The following is an 8,546-nucleotide window of genomic DNA, read 5'->3' on the forward strand; positions in this document are numbered from 1 at the left end:
ATGGCTCGGCGGTGAAGTATCCGCATTGTTACAATGCGACCCGAGTTCAAGTCCTGATCACGATCAAATTTTACATTAAAATACTAAAATATTTAATTAAATATAAGATTAATATAATCTATAAATATTTAATTAAATATAAAATTAATATAATTTATAAATGTTTAATTAAATATAAGATTAATATAATCTATAAATATTTAATTAAATATAAAATTAATATAATTTATAAATGTTTAATTAAATATAAGATTAATATAATTTAGAAATATTTAAAATGATGTAAAATAAATTATAGTACCTAACGTTATAACTTTGTAAAGGACATTCGCCAAAGCTGTTTTTTAGAAAAACACCGTAATTCAACCAGCGTTGGTGGCTGAGTGGTTAGAGTAAATCTCTTCCAAAAAATCGCAAATTTATACTAAGACGAATACCGTGTAGAATTGGTGGAAACCCTGCCATTGGACGTTGATCGGTTGCATAACACTCAGCACTCGGTCCGCCCCAAAGTCGTTATGAAGAAATTGGAGAGAAAACACCCGTACAAACACAACAGACTCAACATCCACAACCATCATCACACAAACACAACCAACTCGATACTCACAACCGTCATAACACGAACTCGTGCAAGAGATGTACTCTAACCACTCAGCCACCAACGCTTGTTAATTTACAAAGTTATAACGTTAGGTACTATAATTTATTCTACATCATTTTAAATATTTATAAATTATATTAATCTTGTATTTAATTAAATATTTATAAATTATATTAATCTTGTATTTAATTAAATATTTATAAATTATATTAATCTTGTATTTAATTAAATATTTATAAATTATATTAATCTTATATTTAATTAAATATTTATAAATTATATTAATCTTATATTTAATTAAATGTATATAAATTATATTAATCTTATATTTAATTAAATATTTATAAATTATAATAATCTTATATTTAATTAAATATTTATAAATTATATTAATCTTATATTTAATTAAATATTTATAAATTATATTAATCTTATATTTAATTAAATATTTATAAATTATATTAATCTTATATTTAATTAAATATTTATAAATTATATTAATCTTATATTTAATTAAATATTTATAAATTATATTAATCTTATATTTAATTAAATATTTATAAATTATATTAATCTTATATTTAATTAAATATTTATAAATTATATTAATCGTATATTTAATTAAATATTTATAAATTATATTAATCTTATATTTAATTAAATATTTATAAATTATATTAATCTTATATTTAATTAAATATTTATAAATTATATTAATCTTATATTTAATTAAATATTTATAAATTATATTAATCTTATATTTAATTAAATATTTATAAATTATATTAATCTTATATTTAATTAAATATTTATAAATTATATTAATCTTGTATTTAATTAAATATTTATAAATTATATTAATCTTATATTTAATTAAATATTTATAAATTATATTAATCTTATATTTAATTAAATATTTATAAATTATATTAATCTTATATTTAATTAAATATTTATAAATTATATTAATCTTATATTTAATTAAATATTTATAAATTATATTAATCTTATATTTAATTAAATATTTATAAATTATATTAATCTTATATTTAATTAAATATTTATAAATTATATTAATCTTATATTTAATTAAATATTTATAAATTATATTAATCTTATATTTAATTAAATATTTATAAATTATATTAATCTTGTATTTAATTAAATATTTATAAATTATATTAATCTTATATTTAATTAAATATTTATAAATTATATTAATCTTATATTTAATTAAATATTTATAAATTATATTAATCTTATATTTAATTAAATATTTATAAATTATATTAATCTTATATTTAATTAAATATTTATAAATTATATTAATCTTATATTTAATTAAATATTTATAAATTATATTAATCTTATATTTAATTAAATATTTATAAATTATATTAATCTTATATTTAATTAAATATTTATAAATTATATTAATCTTATATTTAATTAAATATTTATAAATTATATTAATCTTATATTTAATTAAATATTTATAAATTATATTAATCTTATATTTAATTAAATATTTATAAATTATATTAATCTTATATTTAATTAAATATTTATAAATTATATTAATCTTATTTTTAATTAAATATTTATAAATTATATTAATCTTATTTAATTAAATATTTATAAATTATATTAATCTTATATTTAATTAAATATTTATAAATTATATTAATCTTGTATTTAATTAAATATTTATAAATATATTAATCTTATATTTAATTAAATATTTATAAATTATATTAATCTTATATTTAATTAAATATTTATAAATTATATTAATCTTATATTTAATTAAATATTTATAAATTATATTAATCTTATATTTAATTAAATATTTATAAATTATATTAATCTTATATTTAATTAAATATTTATAAATTATATTAATCTTATATTTAATTAAATATTTATAAATTATATTAATCTTATATTTAATTAAATATTTATAAATTATATTAATCTTGTATTTAATTAAATATTTATAAATTATATTAATCTTATATTTAATTAAATATTTATAAATTATATTAATCTTATATTTAATTAAATATTTATAAATTATATTAATCTTATATTTAATTAAATATTTATAAATTATATTAATCTTATATTTAATTAAATATTTATAAATTATATTAATCTTATATTTAATTAAATATTTATAAATTATATTAATCTTATATTTAATTAAATATTTATAAATTATATTAATCTTATATATAATTAAATATTTATAAATTATATTAATCTTATATTTAATTAAATATTTATAAATTATATTAATCTTATATTTAATTAAATATTTATAAATTATATTAATCTTATATTTAATTAAATATTTATAAATTATATTAATCTTATATTTAATTAAATATTTATAAATTATATTAATCTTATATTTAATTAAATATTTATAAATTATATTAATCTTATATTTAATTAAATATTTATAAATTATATTAATCTTATATTTAATTAAATATTTATAAATTATATTAATCTTATATATAATTAAATATTTATAAATTATATTAATCTTATATTTAATTAAATATTTATAAATTATATTAATCTTATATTTAATTAAATATTTATAAATTATATTAATCTTATATATAATTAAATATTTATAAATTATATTAATCTTATATTTAATTAAATATTTATAAATTATATTAATCTTATATTTAATTAAATATTTATAAATTATATTAATTTTATATTTAATTAAATACTTATTCTTTTTCGTTAACGCCCACCGTCGCTACGTTTGTTATGGGTGCGTATTCTCCAACTCTTTCTTATTGACTTTTAGGGCGGACCGAGTGCTGAATGTTATGGCAACCTCTCAACTTCCAATGGCAGGGTTTCCACCAATTGATTACGGTAATCGTCTTATGTTAAATTTGCGATCGCAACGGGCGGGATTTGAACACGAGACCTTCTGCTTGACAGGCGGACGTTCTACCACAGAACCACGGACACTTGCCACGCTTCATTGAAAATTAGACCTTGAGCTTTATCGGAAGCGTATTTAATTGAGTACGAAATTTTGGTTCAATTTAAATGGAATTGAAATTATTGCATCGAAGAAATTCTAATTTTAGCGTTTTCTCTATTGATTGAAAACAAATGCGCCACCCAGGTTCCGAACCCAGGCCATTCAGCTTGGCAGTCGAGCGCTCTATCACAGAACCACCGATAGCTGCTTAACTTCACTGAAAATAAGACACTCATCGTAAGCATAATAGGTAATAAAGTCTTGAATTTTTTTATGAAAGAATTTATGAAAGCGTAATCTGTTTTTTTTTTACGAATGAAATTATGTTGATTTAATCTTGTTTGTCTAATCTTTGGTATTGTTGGTTTTTTCTGTCTTATATTTGTATCTACTATTTTTTAAGTTTTTTCCTTTTCCCTGAAAAATCGTCCAGTCTTGGAGGAACCTTTAAGAGCGTAAGTCATGCCCAAAAGCTTATCCGGTTTCATTATAATAACGTAAAAAATCGTATTTGTGAATGGTAAGGTGTTGCGCTTCTTGATATTATATTTTCTATTGCTTGATTTCTAAGTATTTGAACTAATTTATTGCTTGACTGCGTTATAATATTTTTCTATGGATTATTTTGATTCTGAAGTCTGATTGCTTGACTGCGTTATAATATTTTCCTATGAGTTTTGTTTCTGAAGTCTGATTGATTGGGTTGTTATTGTGTATTTTTCTATTCGTAATTTTTAATTTTTTGATACTGTAATATTTTAAACTGGATATAGTATAACGTTACTTCTGCGTATTTCGAATGTGCGTGACGTGGAGGGTATTTTCACGTTTTATTAGGATCAGTTTTTTTAAATTTAAATATCTTTCGTTTTATTTGTACTTTATTTCGTTTTTTCAGTCGTATATTTTTATCGAGTTGTATACATCGTGCACTTACACTTATGTTGGTCTGGTTTTTAACTGGGTCGTCATTAATTCGTTAAAGATGCGGCAAGTATTTCGTAAGTGAGAAAAATACAAATACCCTCTGTAGATATTTCTTTCATTAAAATTGGCTTCGTATTATATTCAACTGATAAACTTGTACCGTAAATAGGGTTAAATTCAATTGTGCATTGTTTTAGTACGTCTAACTCACTGTTGTAACTACTTAATTTATAATATTCTGAATAAATTAAAATTGGTCGTTTCGTCTCAATTATTTTAATTATAATTAAAATTTTATACCGGGCGGGATAGAACTGGGATAACATTTTTAACAAATAACTATAAATTGCGGAGATATATCTTTAAGGGTTATCTCGAGAAATTAATACCACTAGGGACAATTCTTCCGAGGAGAGGTATATTTTGGCTTGCCAACTTGTTCATTAATACTGCTCACAAAAAATCTTAAAAGTGGGCTAGCATGTTGGTAAATGCTTCATATTGAAGGCGGTTTTATACATTTTCAGAAAATATAGCCAAATTCGTAGTGGGCTATAGCAATCGTGAGTAGTAACAAGTGCAGATTAGTGATATGCGCGACAGCAATAACTTAGCAATTAATTTAATCTACTAGTTTCGACATGTTTAGACTTATCTGGAAATGAGCAGAGCTATTCCCCCGTGGTTTTCTTTTCCGAATATGATGCTCGAGATCTCTTATTATATTTTTACAAGGAAAATTCAATTAAATGGCCGTATGTTTTTTTAGCTTTGGCCAACTTTAATAGCCTTGGGCCCCACTGTGAGGCGTTTCTTAGTTGACTAAATCCACCAAACTTTTCCGGGATTGCGCGATTTAACCGGCGAAGATATTGACTCGTGATTCTGAAGAAAAATACCTGTAAATTAGTTGATAGTCATATAGGAATTTATTATTAATATTGTAACGATAGTACATCGCCATCAAGATAGATGGCGATACCGGTTTCAGAAAGTAGGCTTTCTCTCACTTCCAACTCTTTGTACAACGCATATTAGACAGGTTAAAAGCAAATTAGTAGTATTGTTGAACTATATCTTTTCGATAACTACAAATAAAACCGCTTCGAACCAGAAATGTCGAGCTTTATTATTGACTGTTTGTATTCATTCTTCGATGCCTTCTTTAGTTTCGGACAGTCTTTGGCAATGTGACCATGCTTAAATCAATTGAAGCATTTCGGACCGTTGCGTCGGCTCCACCTTTTCTTGTAACGTTCGGTGCCCGACGTCTTTGGTACGTTGTTGAAACTCCTTTGGACTCGTCTAGTAAATAGTCCGAATGACTCTTCAGTGGCGTTGCCATCTCGGATATCACGGCCGATCATCAGTCTCTCCAGTTCGGTGACCGTCTGGTTTTCTTCTGGTAGGATGTCCCACAGCATTCCAAACTCCCGAAACTCATCTTCTCGCAGCGATTCAGAGATACAAGCTATGAGGATCGAGTCATCGAATGATACATATTTTTCTTTCTTCACCGTCGTAAGTAAATCGGGACACAACGCCTGCATGGACAATAGATGCGAGGCCATTTTGAGTTCTGGAACCTTTGTTGTACGCATAAGCTGGACCAAGAGTTTCCGCAGTCGGTTTGACGATTTATGCTCAAATATGTCTAGCAATTTATCCCACATCTCCTTGGGCCCTCACAGTTGTGATCATGTTGCGGACTTTGTTGGACAGCGTTGTCCAGAGAGTGTTCGGGTAATACTGAAAGCTACCTGAAACTTCTACTTGGTGGTGGCATACGTGATTATTACAGATTCTGCTGCAGTTGAAGACGGTGCTGTCGGCGCAACACGCTCGCCAGTGACTATGTCGATCTCGGATCGTGAGCATGACGACGACTTGCCAATTTCAATTTTATGACCTAGTCAACTTCTCAATGTCATTCCGCGGAAGCCCTTCCATGGTGATAAGGATGCGAATCACCAGGAGCGTGTCGTCACCAGGATACTGATCGTCAGGAACGTGCTGCTACCAGAAACCATGTACATTCGTTGTTGTTTTCGTAGTCGAAATATCAAGTGGCGTAGTGGAAACGTGCTGGGCCCATAACCTATTGAGGTTTCTAATCTCAATAGCCAGCAGAATGATGAAATGACCAGACGCGATAAATAAAATATTAAATTACAAGAACTGGTAATTTGCCGTAGCGAAGTGAGCTACTAAAGTGCGTCTCAGGCGAGAATATGCAACCAAAAGCAACGCAGATTCTTATCTGACATAACCTTGGAAAAAAAATCATCGTAACGAGGATTGTGTTTTTTTTATATATACATAAAAAGTCTTTAATCGTAATCTTAAAACTTAAACAATCATACATTGTCTTTATTAGTACAGGTATCAGCACGCTCTTCAATAGTACAAACATCATCACGTGTCTTCATTACATATCTAATTCAATTGTACAAGTACCGGCAAAGGTTTGCCACAATTAAATGCCTTCAAGTGTCTTCAATAGCTAGGCGAGAGAAGCATCCATCGAGGCCATTTAAATAAACCACGTTACTTCACATTCTCAACGCGGATTCCGTTGGATGAGAATTTCGCACGAAATCGCGGATGACTACGGATCAAAATTACTACTACTTTATTAAATGTAAAAATTAAACTATGTAGGGATATTTCCCTATTGATAAAACATATTTTACCGATGTAATAGTATTAACGGGAGCCTGCGAAGGCACGGGTTTCAGGCGAACAACATAAGCACGAAAGGAAGATGAATACTTCTATCGTAAGAAACATATCATATACTTCCGGTATAACTGAAGTATAGTAATATTAGGTCACGTGAAAAGGTGACTCCGTGATAGGATCGTAACGGAGCCTATCAGATGCTTGAGATAGTCACATGATTTTCGCTGGTTAATTTATACGTAATTAAACATAATTTGAGACGGATTTTATAGGAAATGTTTATGATTAATCATATAACTGATATAGGCAAACTTATTTATAAATAAATATATATAAGGTGGAACTTTCCTTTAAATGTACTCTTGATCATATTTAAAAAAAACGGTTGCGCAAATTTCAGGTTTTCTGCGATAGAAATCTTTCTTATGGAGAAAATTTAATTTATGCTATCCCCGTTTTTAAGGAATTTAATGATTTTTCTCGATAACGTGAAGCCCCTATTAAATTTTCATACATCATTGAAATAGTATAACTTTTTTTCCAATGCTGTATGACCTTGGTTTAAATGACAAAAGTTTCATCAACTGTATCGACGTAAAATATTTATGTACGCTGATGTTAATTACTAACTCAACTTAACAATGAAAATTATAATTTAAAAATGTTTTACAGATATATTTTTGAATGTCATGTAATTTTTAATTTTGTAAATTTATAATTAAATTATATTGAAATGTAGAGCTCGTTGTACTGCTGGGACTCGAACACGCAGCCACCGCATTACTACTAAATCATATATTGGCCACGCTTTCACTATTTAGAAACTGACCAAGGCTTAGCCAAAAATCGAGTTAGTGCATTGAGGTTGCCAATTTATTTTTATGTTAGTCTAAACATGGTCTAAATAATAAAATACTAGTTCGCAATAGTTAACTCTTTAGAAACGCTAGCCCTATCGCCATCTGCTGCAATTGTTTTACAATAATATCATATGTAACATAATTACTCATAAGTATGCCTCTGTATAACATTTCCATTGAAATAAATTCAATGAGACCTTGTTTCACGTGGAACATACATTAAGCGGACCCAAAAATGCTTGTAATCCTTGCGCTATTGAAAAGGTTACCATGGAAATGAAATCATGTGATCGCGAGGCACGAGCTAAACTTGACATGGACAAAGCCAGAAACGCGCGAGGAATTCTCACTAACTTCCGTTTCCAATCAGTAAAGTTGATGACGCGTATTTCGTCACGGAATTGTAAGTGACGTAATTTAAAAAACATAAGTTGATGTTGACGAACTCCGCAAAAAA

Source organism: Leiobunum rupestre, chromosome 5 (assembly GCF_980474605.1).
Source record: "Leiobunum rupestre chromosome 5, qqLeiRupe1.1.hap1, whole genome shotgun sequence".
In the NCBI taxonomy this organism is placed as follows: Eukaryota; Metazoa; Arthropoda; class Arachnida; order Opiliones; family Sclerosomatidae; genus Leiobunum; species Leiobunum rupestre.